At 32.9% G+C, this 15204-nt stretch overlaps 1 pseudogene across 1 annotated transcript; it reads right to left on the bottom strand.

The window, feature by feature from the left end:
• Positions 1–6118: 6118 nt before the first annotated feature.
• On the bottom strand, positions 6119–10369 carry LOC147381100 (putative disease resistance protein At5g66900; annotated as a pseudogene). The gene is made up of 4 exons (XR_015174771.1): positions 10095–10369; positions 7252–7598; positions 6328–6548; positions 6119–6253 (listed from the first exon to the last, which is right to left on the bottom strand). The product of XR_015174771.1 is annotated as a putative disease resistance protein At5g66900 (transcript).
• Positions 10370–15204: the final 4835 nt, after the last annotated feature.

Here is a 15204-nt window from a genome sequence, read left to right as displayed (position 1 = left end):
ACTGCACTACAGCCACTAGAGGCGTCGCACGACTTCACTACAGCCATCAGAGGTGTCAAACGACTCAAACAGCATCGTTGCTGTGAGTATAGCCTGATCGCAGGCTTTGAATCTAGTTGAATCCCTATCGCATGGGGTTTTCAGCAACAAATAACCCCCGTAGGGGCAATATAGGATTTTGTTTTCAAGGAAGAATGAGTCGATTGTGTTTGTAGAGGAAGAAGAAGGAGTTCGAGTTCGATTCAGTCGCAGGCTCTGATACCAAGTTCAAAAACAGAGAGAATATTAAGTTGTTGATTAATTAGCCCTAATAGGCTATAAGAATTACATAAGATAAACAGAAAAGGGAAAAGACTAAAATAACCCTAATTACTTATTTAACACATTGACCTATGATGTTTACCGAACTCACATGCCTCACATTCGCAGGAAGACACTGACTTAATTGAAGGAACCATTTGCCTGATCTTCTATGATGAAGGATGACAAAGTCGAAAACGCCATTGAAGTGGAGATACACTGGAATGAAGCATAGCACCAGTAATCATTGGGTGTTCTTTAAGATAATATAATCCATTCGATTCAAGCCCCCCACCAATCGTTCTCTTCGTTTGGAGATCCTAAAAGACACATGAAGATGGATAAAAGGTTATGGAGCAATTTAATGATTTAGTCAACTGACTAACAGATAGATGGCTCACAGGAAACTTAGGAACATATAGCATGGATGAAAGAGACATCGAAGAAGATGCATGCACATCACCTTTCCCAGAACACTTGAAGATGAACCATCAGCAAGAACAACAGATGAGTAATGTACAGGTTTATGCAAAAATGAAAAAACCTCAAGAGTTACCTAACATGTGAGTAGAAGCACCGAAATCTATTACTCAAGATGAAGATGGTTGGGAAGCACTAAATGCAGTGGTACCTGATGAGTGTGCCAAAGTGGCAGCAACATTAGAAGAGGTTGAAGTCTGGGGAAGAGAAAGTTGTTGCATTTGTTTCATTAATTTGTTGTACTCCTCACAAGAGATGACCATTGTATCACCATTTGTAGAGACAACATTAGAATTTTGTTTAGTCATACTACTCTATTGAGTATCACAAGAATCAGGCCCATGGAAAGCCTAATTGGCCCATGCATGCTTTCCAAACTTATCCCAACATTTGTCAGACATGTGGTTCTAACGACCACAATTTGTGCATAAACGGTTATTGCAACCTCGACCACGAGCTCCCCTTGAGTCTCGTCCACGTCCACGAGAATAACTACCACGACCATGACCTCTATTGGAGTAATTGCTAGATTGGGAGGAAATCATAGCAGACACATCCGTAGATAAGGTCATATGGATGGCAGATTGAGAAGGTACAGTAACACGTTGTAGATGTGAGAAAACATCATGTAGTGATGGGATACCATTGCTAGTCAACATTTGCCCTCTAATAGACTGATAGTCTAAATGAAGTCCGGATAGAAACTTGGCAAACTGGAACTCTTCACGTTGCTTTTGTTGGACCTCTAAATCGGATGTAAGGGGCTAATGCATATTTAACTCTTCCCACATACCTTTAAGAGTGCTATAGTATTCACTTAGACTCTTATCACCTTGTTGAAAACTGAAAATCTTCTCATACAATTCACAAACATGTGAGATATTCTTTTCATGAGAGTGCATCTCATGAATTGCATGCCAAATACCTTTTGCAGTTTGTTGGAACATTACATTAACATTAATATGATGGTCCATATTGTTTAGTAGCCATGACATCACACAATAATTATCTTTCCACCACTCCTTATACCCTGCTGAATTTTTTTTTTAATTTTTATGGGACATCATCTGTTAAAAATTGCAATTTTCCTTGAGCACCAACAAAAACTCTAAAGGATTGAGCCCAAAGAAGATAATTCTGACCATTTAACTTAATAGATGTACCTTCTGTGCCTAGACTATCACGAGAAACTTGAACAAACATCTTTGACTCACTTTAAGTTTCCATTGGAACCTATCCACTGAACTTCGTCTTTTAGATGATGACACAATTCGGCCTTTCACACTATATGAACAGCAACAACAACTCTATCGACCACAAAAGTAAGAGGAAGACACTTCCAAAAACGAATTCAAATCACGTCCAAACTCACACCAAGCAGTAGATTCAGATCACATCTGAATATCTCACTCATCGAGCCCAATAAAACACTTCATCAAATAAAAACAGTACATAGACAACCTGTTGTACCTTCTACATTCAATAAACAACCTGTAGAGAAAAAGAAGATAGAAGCTATCCAAGAACACAGCAAAAGGGGCTGAAGCAGCCTTTTAACCCTTTTTAGGGGTTCTCTAAAACCCTAGATCAATCTCTAGAATAAAAATAATGAAAAATGGAGAAGAAAGAAGGAAGATTGATGAAGGAAAGTGCAAAAAAATAGATCAGATTCAAACCTGCTTTGATACCATGTAAAATAAAGATGAAGAAGAGTAAAGAGCTAGGAAAGGAGGAGACGAACTGACTATAGGGTTTAACATTCTCTATTCTATTTATAACATAAAAGAATGTAAAAGACACTAATGCCTTCCTACTTACACACCACACTTATTATTAAACACACACTATTCTTACAAGGTCAAAGTCTCAAGATTCAAAAGGATAAACCAATATAATGAAAGACATACATTACAATTCAAGACCCAAGATAAATCACAAATCGAAGACGAAAGTCAACGGATCCACAAGCACCGCAGTGCGGTGATGTTAGCAAAATTTGTCTCAAGATTCGTGTAATGTTAAGATAACATAATTTGTACGTAGCAAATTAGGGTTTAGAGTCTTTGTAAAACATAAAAGTACTCGAATTCTAAAAGAATCCAATCTGATCTTTATAAATAAGAGACCATACTAGAGCCAAATATTATCTCATCTCCTCTGAGATCATCTTCTCTAATTATTTTCTATTTTTTAGTTTTTAGGTTTACTTTTTATTCAAATGTTGTAAACAAATGAGTACTGTATCAATTTCAAGTCAAGATTAATAAAAAGATCATCATTCTTTCATCTATTCTCATCTCTTTTATTTTTATTTTGTTTTTATTAGTCTTGCTGTGATCTGTGGCTAAACCTCCGTTAGAAAAGTCAATGAAACCCAAAAATGATCATCTTAAATAATTATTTGTTTCAATTATGCTAGAATGTTTTATTATAATACCGATTTCTTCAGTAGTGATCATTGAATAGAATGATTAGTCTCATGATTTTGATAGTTTAGTCTTAAATAAGTTCAAGATAAACTATACTTAATTAGAGATTTAATGTTTTATCTTTGATTTCGTCTTATTAAATATTATTATAGAATTTAGGATTACTAATTGGATTAACAGATTTCATTCTCCGATCTAATAATATTTAGCTTTGTTAATTGGATCCAGATAATGAGTAAACAAATAAATTGATAGGGTGATTTGTTTTGGTGGTTGATTTGATTGATCTAATTCTTTACATTGTGATTCCCTTTCCTATTTACTTTAGAAAACTTTTAATTCAATTTTATTTAATATTTTGAAAATCGTGATTGATTGTTTTAAGTCAAAAGAAAAATTACTGGATCAACGTTGTCTTTGTGGATTTACCCTTTGCTTACCAAAGTTTTATATATTTTTGTTATCTTATTTTTATTGATAATCTGCATCGAACAAGAATATCCACGTTATTACAAGAAAACAAGTTCAAAAGTTCTCCAAGGAAATTAAACACCATTTATTGTCAATTTGTGGTTTTCCTGAGTTGAATGATAGAAAAACACCCCTCAATTGCATAAGCCTTGCCACTCGTACGCCTGTGAGCACATTCCTTCAAGGAGATCAAATTTAATTGGTTATTGAGATTCATAAGGGCAAGGCAATGAGAATAGAGAGACTACAAATGAACGTATGGCATTTGACATAAGCACATTTGAAATCCTGCTTTCTACATTTCAATAAGAACCTCCACAGCCTTCGAGTTTTGAAGCATTTCATAATCCCGAGAATTACAGGAGAATTGTTTTTTGAAATGCCACAAATGTAATAACTTTACTGTAGAAAACTAGAATATGGAATTTATAAAGGGTTTTGACATTGATTTGTAGAAATCATAACCAGAACAACTATATCACAAAAAGGATTGCTAAATGATGAAATTAATCTTTAAATTACAAGATGGATTTTGTGGGGCAAAATAAAAATGCAACCAAAAACTCTTCCCAAGATTCATGACTAGGTGGAGTTGGGTCAAGCCAAAACCAACTGCACCTACATCTAGATATAACCTTGCTTCTGAGCATCATGCCGTCTCAAAATATATTTTCAAAACATTCTAATGAGATTGAACAAAACATTAAATATTTTGAATTGTCTCAGATGTTTCGGTCAAGACAGTCTCGATTTTAATATTGACAGTAATATTGTCTGTAACGAGAGATTTTAAACCTTAATAGTCACAACAATTCAGGTTATTCAAAATGTTGGACGTGGTGCTTATGATCTTTACCCGAGTCCAACCTCAAAAATTTATCATAAAGCATAGATGATAATGACAATAATAACGACAGCATAAATATTATTGAAAAGCTCAAAAAACAGGTAGGGAAACTAAAATCAAAGTTTTGTAAAATCCATATTCCAGAGCTTGAAATATATTGTGGTACGTAGTTTGATTGGACGTTATGACATTGGGGAAATCCAAGATCAGAAAAGATAATCCAAGCCAGTGACCTAAACATTCAACGTCGAAACTGTTAACCACAATTTAATGGCCTTAATGTCCAAATATAGATCCAATTTTTTGCCTTGAATAAGAAAGTTGAACCATTGTTCTAATCTGCCTTATGATAAGAAAAATAATTTATTTGAATAAATTATATGTATTAATGATAAAATTTTAAATTGAGTGAAACGATTAACCTCTTATCGAACAATATAACTCAGATGAATCAACTCCTTATCAATTGGGGGAAGAGACATGACTAATACCAAGTTTTAAAACAGAGGAAGCTCGAAGACATGTTTTAGCGTGAAATAAATAGTAAGCTGACAATGCTAGCCTCAATGTCAAATTTTGGTCAAGCCACTCTCGATTTGTATACCGACCACAATATTGTCCATAAGGAGAGATTTTAAACCTTAACAATCACAATAATTCAGGTGGTTCAAAATATTGGACATGGTGCTTATGATCTTGACCCAAGCTCAAACGATGTTGAGATGAGTCAACAATCCAACCTCAAAAATTTATCATAAAGCGTAGATGATAATGATGATGATAACGTGACCGAAAATATTATGTAATAATGCATTATAGTAAGGTGCATAGCAATACACCAAAACATAATTTTTTTAAAAATTAATTAATTAAATTACATTAGTTTAATATTAAAATAAAATCTGGCGTGGTAGTGTTTATCTCAAATAAGAATTCTTTATATAAACTCTATTAGAGTCTATTATATCACAATACAATGTATACAACACACAATAACATAATCCCAATTTTTAACAAACGACAAACCATGTAATACAAAGGTAAATAACTAATGACATTTAAGTGCTCCAATATTTCCTCAAGAGAAAATCAGTTCTATTCGTCAGGAATTAATATATGTATCTTCAGTTTAGGAAGAGACATCTTGACAGCTTCCCATGATGCCCATTTCTTTATCACAATAAACTTCCTCTATGAAAATAATCCACGTATGCTGTCAAACGAATAATTACATATATCCAAGAAAATTAGCTTGTCAAGTCTTCAAATAGAATCTGGTGAGCTTGCAGATTCCTGGAGGAAATGCCTCCAAACAATATAAATCTTTTATATCGATCTCGATGATACTTTAAAATTTATAAGATATACCGTAGATGCCCAAATCACAGGAATAATGAACATGAACTAATGATATTTTCTGCAAATTCTTTAATAGCGCTCTGATATCATTAATGGAAGGCCACCCAATCCCATGTAACCTTAGTATCTTTAGTTGGGATGGATAACCAAGAGAGGATGACCCACTTAGTCCAGCACCGTAACATTCATTCAAAATAATCAGAACCTTCAACTTACTCCTTTTCTCGATGAACTTTGGTAAGGTGAACTTCAATGTTGAGCTACTCAGTATCAAGACCTCTACTTCAGGAAATTGCAACTCGATCCGTGTTGAAGAAAACGTTGTCTGTGAAATAAACGTAGCTCCATGTTGAAGAAAACATTTCGTCTGCGAAATAAACTCCATAAGTCGATGAAACAACAATGAAGCAAGTCGACACAAATGAACAAAGATTAAAAAACCTGTGCAGATAGACACTAAGCTAGCATGAAAGGTTAGGAAATCTTGATCCCGCAAATCCTTGGGAATAATGTCTTTTGTTAGGTCCATCTTTAGTCTCTTTCTTTGGTTTATGTTTTGCTGTTCCGAACACTTGTTAATAGCCAAATCTCGGAGAACATCGTGTTGTGTAACAAATAATTTATCAAAGATTCCGCCAGTCTCCTCCCCTGCATCATTTTCTCTGATGAACAAAAACAGATGTTTCTTGAAGATATATGTAGATAACACAATGTCCAACTTGTCGGTTGATGAATACAGTACTTATAGCAATAAAGGAAATATGATCGATTTTAATTCTTCATTTATGATGACACATCATTTAGGAAAGTTATGCCTAAATTGTAATCATTCATCTGGTTAATACTGATCTAGAAGGTGGCATGTGCAAACACACATGTATCAAAAGAGTTTATTTGTAATTCAAAATATTGATTAAAGGCTCTTTGAAGATTACATAGTTTAAAAAAGGATACTTATGTAATTTTGAAAACTAAGCAATGTAATTTGGTTGCAATTTTCTTGGTTTTTACCAAAATGTCTCTGATTATATTAAATTTAAGGATTTTGTTAACGTGTAGTGCAAAAAATAATCTTTGGAAATTGGATTTTGTATGAAAATGCCCTAAAAAATATGATTTCTTACCACAATACCCTCAGATTCCAATTTCCAAAGTGGATCTATTGCACTTTAATGTGTGCCCAACAAGACCCTAAATTTAAAAATATACAAGTGGGGGCACTAAGGGCCACTCGAATTTTGGTTTTGAACCACTTCTACTTGGCCTTCTCTTATTATAATAGTAAAGATATGTATGTTAAATCAGCCTGCATTATCATCAAACAATGAAAATCATCTGAGCAAAATATGGAGAAGAGCAACATACCTAACACTTCCTACCAGATCAACGAGATTTTGGGAGGATAGTACACAGAGGATGCCATCAGCATCATCTAGTTCATAGAGTTCAACCCAAATGTCTACTAGAACAGAAGCGGAGATCCATTGGTCCTCGGGAAACAAACTCAAATCCAAGAAGCACTCTCAAACATCATCATCTAAGAACTCTAAACTGGTTGCAAGACATTCAAGAAGATCCTTGTGTGCATCGAAGATGGAAGAGCCTTCCCCCAATTTTTTCTCTATCCTTCTCCACATCCTTGTAGGTTCTCCACATAGTGAGGAAGCGATCACCGTAAGAGTCAGGGGTAGTCCCTTGCAACGTCTTACTATCTATTATTTGATATAAATCAAGTAAAATCAGTTATTTTCTTTTTGTAGATACCATACAAGAAAAACAGTATACACACAATACCAAGGTAGGGCATCACTAAATATTAATTTGAACAAACCAAAATTCAATACTTATAAATAAATAAATTCAATGCTTATATTTGTAGTGGTCAACGTTTTGAATTATTCAAAACATGGAACATTTTCAGAAAACAAGGTGTGCATGTGTGTGTACGTAAGTGCGCTAATGTGCACAGTGGTGGGCGTATGGATTCATGTGTGCATGTGTAAGCACACTTTGAAGCACAATAAACAGAAGGGCATCACTTTGAGATATTACGTTGAATAAATCAAAATTCAATGTTCATTTCTGCATGGGTGTACTTTCTTGAATTATTTGAGAACATATGACGTTGGGAAAACTTTGAAGCGCCTATCTAGCTTCAAAATTCCAGTAGAACCCTATCCTTTTGATTACATGTGGTATCTTCAAGGAGGTATCCCAAATATTGATAAAAAGAAGGGACGTCAAATAAACCCAAGAAAGAGACTCATGAAATCTGAGTAAAAAACAAGGCATGCATAGTAGGTGTTTGGATCTATGCATGCATTGTCCGTGAGTGAGTGTGAGTATTGTGTGATCAATACCTAAGATCTACATGGAAATGGCTGCATTCCTATAACTCATTGTATGTAGATTGCAAGCATACATGTGAGTATCACAGATAAATAAGGTACCTTCTCCACACAATCTTCATCTAGCATCTCATAATTTTCATAGAATCTGATTCACTCAACATTTCCAAAGAATATGTACAATCAAATTGTTTATGCTTAGTTCTTGATGTAACCAGTATCTTATGTCCTACAGTTTTGAACACAAACTTCTTAAGGAATTGTTCTTCCCAGACATCATCCAAGACCAACAATATGGGTTCTCCTTCTTTCTGTTTCATCATGTTTCTTAGCTACTTCTCTGCATCTTCGTCATTTTGAAATTTTAGAAACTTATTTCCAACGAGCAACCTTCTAAATATTCCCTTTACGATCACTTTAAAGTCAGGCGAGTTTGAAATGGTAAAGAATATGATGTTATCCTTGAATATTTCTGTAGAAAGAGAGCACCAGAAAGCTATTTAGTAAGGAAAAAAAATAAAAAATAACTAAAAGACTTTCAAACTTGTAATTTGGCTCAACTTCTACTAATCTAAAATAGTAAAACTTTCTAAATAAATACGATATTTTCCTAAACTTCCTCTACCAACACTACAATACTTACTAATGACCTTCTAAAACAAATCTGGACTCCAAATTACCCAGAAAAAAAGTTAAAACAGAGTTGATTTAAAAGTGCGTTTTAACCCTTAGAACAACCTTTTTCTTTTGTGATAAGAAAAATTCTCAATGGCCTTCGACGTTCTCCGTGATGGAGTGCTTGTCATAAACTTTTCGAATTGGTGTCATAATTGGTATTTTGATTTATGATCACGAAGTTATCCTTGTTTCAATTTATGATTATCGTGAAGTTATTTTTTATTTTTTTTCCTTACTAAATAGCTTTCTGGTGCTCTCTTTGCACAAAAATATTCAAGGATAACATCATATTCTTAACCATTTCAAACTCGCCTGACTTTAAAGTGATCGTAGAGGGAATATTTAGAAGGCTGCTCGTTAGAAATAAGTCCTAAAATTTTAAAATGACGAAAATGCAGAGAAGCAGCTGAGATACTTGATGAAGCAGAAAGAAAGAAGAAAGAAGGAGAACCCATATTATTGGTCCTGGATGATGTCTGGGAAGAACAATTCCTTAAGAAGTTTGTGTTTAGAACTGTAGGACATAAGATACTAGTTACATCAATAACTAAGCATAAACAATTTGATTGTACATATTCTTTGGAAATGTTGAGTGAATCAGATTCCATGAGTCTCTTTCGTCGCTTCGCATTCCTGCAAAATGGAAATTATGAGATGCCAGATGAAGATTGTGTGGAGAAGGTACCTTATTTATCTGTGATACTCACATGTATGCTTACAATCTACATACAGTGAGTAATAGGAATACAGCCATTTCCATGTAGAACCTTAGGTATCGATCACACAATACTCACACTCACACATGGACAATGCATGAACAGATCCAAACACCCACCACGCATGCCTTGTTTTTTACTCAGATTTCATGAGTCTCTTTCCTAAAAAAAGATGGAATCTGAGAAGTAATAATGGGCGATGCATGAAGAACACATGATTGGGATTCCATATTTATTTTCTCAACTGCAACCTACAAGACAAATCATATTTAAAATTTATATCAATATCACAAAATTCACAAGATTTATATCAATCGTACATGATCATATATCTGTCTTGTTCGACAATAATAATTAAATAAACGTAAATCGAACTCCAAAATCAATAAAAGACACCATCAACATTAATTGGGAATGAAATTGAAAACCTAAAACTATAGAGGAGGTGAAAGATCTGACAACGAACCTTCGTGATCGATTGGATCGGGGTTGATCGAGTAGGGTTCTTTCTCAGCTGTGCATCCGAAGAAGACGATGAGCCCCTCCACGGCTCCATTCCGGTTCTTTGAAAGTAGTCAAACTGGATCGCAATATAAGATTTTTTATATTATTTTATTGTTATCTTTATAGGATATTTTCTATGGGCGTGCTTCAAGTCCTATAATCCATAGTTACTGTGTACAAGTTTGCATACATTGTGACAAAAAGCTGCTACCACTGTACAACTTAGAAAGCAAGCAACCTTGTATATTTTTCAATTTACATACTTTAGTAAAGTTTCAATTAAAAATCGGACCAAATCAGTTTTCTGGATAGTATATTTAACAAAATCTGTCGGATTGGTGAAAAAACTCATTTTATGAGTCTTTTCTTTTTATAAAATAAATAAAAGTTGTTAGTAATTGAGAAAAAATATATTTATTTATTTTTAATTTCTTTAATAAAATAAGTTGATTCAATTAAATTGAATCAAGGTCCAATCAATTTCTTCTTCTTTTTTGAAAAAATTATTTAAAGAACCTGGTGGAGGGATTTCTTTCTTAATAGTTTATAAGTTTTGGATGATTTCTTAATAGTTCATTTAGCAAACTTTTCACATTCTAAACGGTACTTGGACCTCGTCTCCCACATTTCTCATGATTGAATGCTTTAATGTTCAAATTCAATATTTTCATTTAAAAAATTGGATTTTTGATACTTCAATAGAGTTTTGGAGACTCAATTCCATTGAAAAAAATTTAAGAAAGAAGAAGAAGTATGTAAAAAACTAGAATTTTTTCATTTTTTTTATTATTTAATTTTTGGATGAAAATCGATCAAGAATGATTCTTTTGGGGTTAAAATCATCTAAACAAATTATTATCTCAATGTTTTAGTCAATCTTTCCATATATTTTAATCGAAAAAACTCAAAAATTGAAAATGGGTGGGTTTTACCAGTGTCAAATTCATCACTTTTATTTAAAAAGTAAATAGTGAACTCAACACTAAATAAAACAGCATCAAGTTCGACAGTAAATAATAGCACATCCAATAACAAATAAAATGTTGAGAAAATTGAAGATTATTATATTTAATTTTCCATTTAATTGGCAGGATTTACTATTCTTTTTTGAGAGTATTCTTTAAGTATGATTATGTGGTTAAACCCACAACTTAATTAATAAATATATTATAATGTAACTTTAAAGTTACGAGTTTAAATTTAGAATTTTTTTGAAAAACAACAATAATAATAATTAACTTCATTTCCAAGTTGGTTGTCCAAACACCAAAGTTGGAGATGTGTATAATTCCTTAATTGAATTCCTATAGGGAATCAAATGCTGGAATTAATTTCAAGAGTTGTAACCGACTCCAACTCTAATGATCATGGCCTATGAAGTCGTTTCTAGGACCTATTTACAGACTTTAACGTTTAATTATATATTAAATCCCCTAAATAGACATAATTCATTGATAGTCCATGTTTATTATTATTTTCAAATAAATTATAATTTTTTTACCTAATTTTGATTATTTATTTATATAGGTTAAAGTCACGAGATCCAAAAGGATGAATCAAAATGATCGAAGAAGTACATTGCAATCCATGACCCAAGACAAGACTACGGACCAAAATCCAGACCCATTGGGCTTACAATAATTGTGGCGTCGAGATCTCTTTGGGTGGCGTGATGATGTCAACAGACATTACCTCGAGATTTGTGCAATTTTATGATGACATGATTCGTGACGTAATAAAGTAAGATATAAACTCTTTGTAAAACACGAAAGTTCTTCGAATCTATAAAACCTTTATTTAGTTTCTATAAATAAGAGGCCAAAGCCAAATATCATCCCATATCTTTTGAAGTCATCCTCTCCTATCTTTTTCTATCACATTTCTTTTATTTTTTAGTTTTTAGGTTTTTAGTTTATTTTATGTTCAAGTTTTATAATTAGAAAGAGATACTATAAGTTTTAGATCAAGATCAATAAAATAAGATTATTTCTCTATTTTGTCATCTTTAATCACTTATTTTCTTTTATTTTTGATTTTATCATTATTGTAATGATCTGTGGTTAGACCTCTATTAGAGAGGTCAATGAAACCATGTGCAAGATTATTTTAATCAGTTTATTAATTTATATTTGTGTTTCAATGTTTACATGTGATAATGTTTTATTGAATTAGGATCATCAAATCTGATTTGATTACTCATGGTTTGATGATTTATACTTAAATAAGTTCAAGCTAAATCATGTTAATTAGAATATCATGTTAATCTTTTGATTTCATCTTATTAACTTAAATCACAATTTTCTGAGATTCTAATTGCGCCTAATAGAATTATTCCCCAATACAACAACATTAGCTTTGTTAGTTAGATGAAGATAAAAATAAACATCGATAAACTGATGAGATGATTTGCTTGTGGTGGATATAATTGATCTAATCTTTACATTGTCATTTTATTTATTATTCTTTTTATTATTTTTAGTTTAGTTTAAAATTCAGAGAAATTATTAAAAAAATTCACACACAAAAAAAATTGTAAAAAAATTAAAATTTTAAAAAATTATAAACACAAAATTTTTTTTTGCCCTTTAAGGGCTAAAAAGTTTTCTCTCCTATTTTCTCTATCTTTTTTTCATTTTCTCTCTCCTACTTTCACCTCTGTAGATATGAGAATGCTCATCTTTAAACCTCAATGCTACGTTGTTTAAAGTCGTCACAATTTTTTTTTTGAAATAGGTGTGAATGGACACCCAAATCAATTTTTTTGAAAAATCATTTTTTCTTGACATTGTAGTGACTCTCATTCTTGAAAAATGTATGGCCTACCTAAAATCTAGGAAAAGGGATTCGGTTAGAGAATAGGGAAGGCGTTAGGCATCCCATTCTCTCCACCTAAGGTGGCTACCTTTTAAATTTGACCATTTTTTAAAAGAATATCATACCAAGGAAAATGAATGAGATGTATGAAGTGAGTGTGTGCACATGGTGTGTATGTACCTCTATGAAAGAGGATTTAATGTTAGTGTGGACATAAGGAATATCCTATAAAAGAGGATATCCCATAAAGTCATCACATTTTTATATGAGTTGGAATGTTGGTTTAGGATTTTAAAGAAGTTCCATAAATGAAGCTCTCTTAGATCCATAACATTAATGCATGCATGCTTAGCTAGAAACTTAGTGTTTTAATCGCATCAAGAGAGTTACACAATTGTTCATCATAGCCAAGCATATGTGGTGTGCGTGCATAGTATATATTATGATGCATGAGATAAAAGTGGATAAAGAAGGGCTTCAACCTCCATCCTTTCGACCAAACCGCCTTAAGCATTCCATGCCCAATGTTGAAGTTCAATCCACTCGGGATGAAGAAGGGTTCTCAATTACATCTTAAAGACTAGTAAAAAGAAAAGAAAAGAGAATGATAGGAGAAGAAGATGCAACTTAAAAAATAAATAACAACTATTATACCCACCTTGTCCCCTTGAAAGTCTTGAGTGAACTTGAGCTTGAGAAATGAACTTGAGAGTTGAAGGATGTAGTTGAGGGTTGAGAGAGTTAAAGGTTGAGAAATGAGATATGAGTAAAGATTTTGGTAGAGTTTTAGGTTGAGAGATGGTGGCTTGAAAGTATGAATTGTTTATAGAAAATGAGGGTATTTATAGAGTTTTTAAAAAAAATTTGTGAATAAAATGGTCCAATCCTAAAAATAAAGAGAATGAACATGAGGTTTAGGTTATTTCTTTTTAAAATTTTCATTTGTATAAGGGTAAAGATGACATTTGTGAAGAAACCCTAAAATCATTATTTGATCTTTGATTTTTTAGTAAATAGAGGTGAGAGAGCAAAAAGTACTTTTGGGAGGGTGAATAGGAGAGTAACATGTGTAAAGGTGGAGTGGTAGGTGAAAAATAAACCTTGGTTCATTTATAAATAACTTACAAAGCAAGGGTGAAGGTATATTTTTTAAATGGACCAATGAGAGAACAAAACTACTTTTGGGGGGGGTGAATAGGAGAGTGACATGTGTAAAGGTGAAGTGATAGGTGAAAAGTAGACCTTAGTTCATTTGTAAATAACTTATAGAGCAAGGGTGGAGGTATATTTTTGAAATTGACCAATGAGAGAGTTCCATGTATGTACTTGGAGATTCTCACCTTTTGAGGGTATGATTGGAAGTTCTCTTAACTTTATGAATTATTATTAAAGACCGAATAATCTTTTTGATTTGACCAACCTTTTTGGGAAAGGCATTCTTGAATTTTCACAAAGGGGGAGTTGACTCTCCAATTAGATAATGCATTGGGTATTAAGAGCTTATGGGAGATCAACATGGATTACCTTTTGAGGGGATGTGAGGGAGTGGGCTTAGTGTTGGGCTTAGAATGAACTTAGATTATGAAATTTAGGCTTTGAATGTGGGTTAAAAGAATGAACTTGAATTTGGGTTAGAAGATGGGCTTTATCTTGGACCTTGGTTATGGTATAGGTGATGGATTTGGATTAGGGACAAGATTGAACATGCAAATTATATGACATGATGCATGTATGTAGGAAAATGATGCCACGTGGCAATGCGGGCCCGTGATAGGCTTGAGTTTTTAGTTGGAACCAATTTGAGAAAATTTAGATTTTCCTAACGGGTTCGTGCAAATTGGGGTGTCTACAATCTCTTTTCTCTATCGTTCGATTTCATTCTTCTATCTCTTTCTTCATTTTTTCTCTTACTTTCACCTCTTTTCTCTCATATATTGATATATTGATCATGATCAAGATCGTGATCGTAAGATCTTGATCTTAATCAATGTGATCATGATTATGATCGTAATCATTATCATAATCGTGATGAAGATCGTGATCGTAATCACATTGTAGGACAATCATGATCACCTTGATTAAGATCAAGATCACGATCGTGATCTTAATCAACATGATCATAATCATAATCATGATCATGATCGTGATCAAGATCTTCCTCTTCAATTTATTTGCTGATCGATTATAATAACACGATCATAATTGTGATTGTGAAATCTTGATTTTGATCATGATCAAGATCGTGATTGTAATTGTGA

This window comes from Akebia trifoliata, unplaced genomic scaffold (genome assembly GCF_017979445.1).
Source record: "Akebia trifoliata isolate Shusen 1 unplaced genomic scaffold, ASM1797944v1 Contig00756, whole genome shotgun sequence".
NCBI lineage: Eukaryota > Viridiplantae > Streptophyta > Magnoliopsida > Ranunculales > Lardizabalaceae > Akebia > Akebia trifoliata.
Note: the sequence above shows the minus strand (reverse complement) of the source record. Positions and strands in the feature narration are given on the sequence as shown.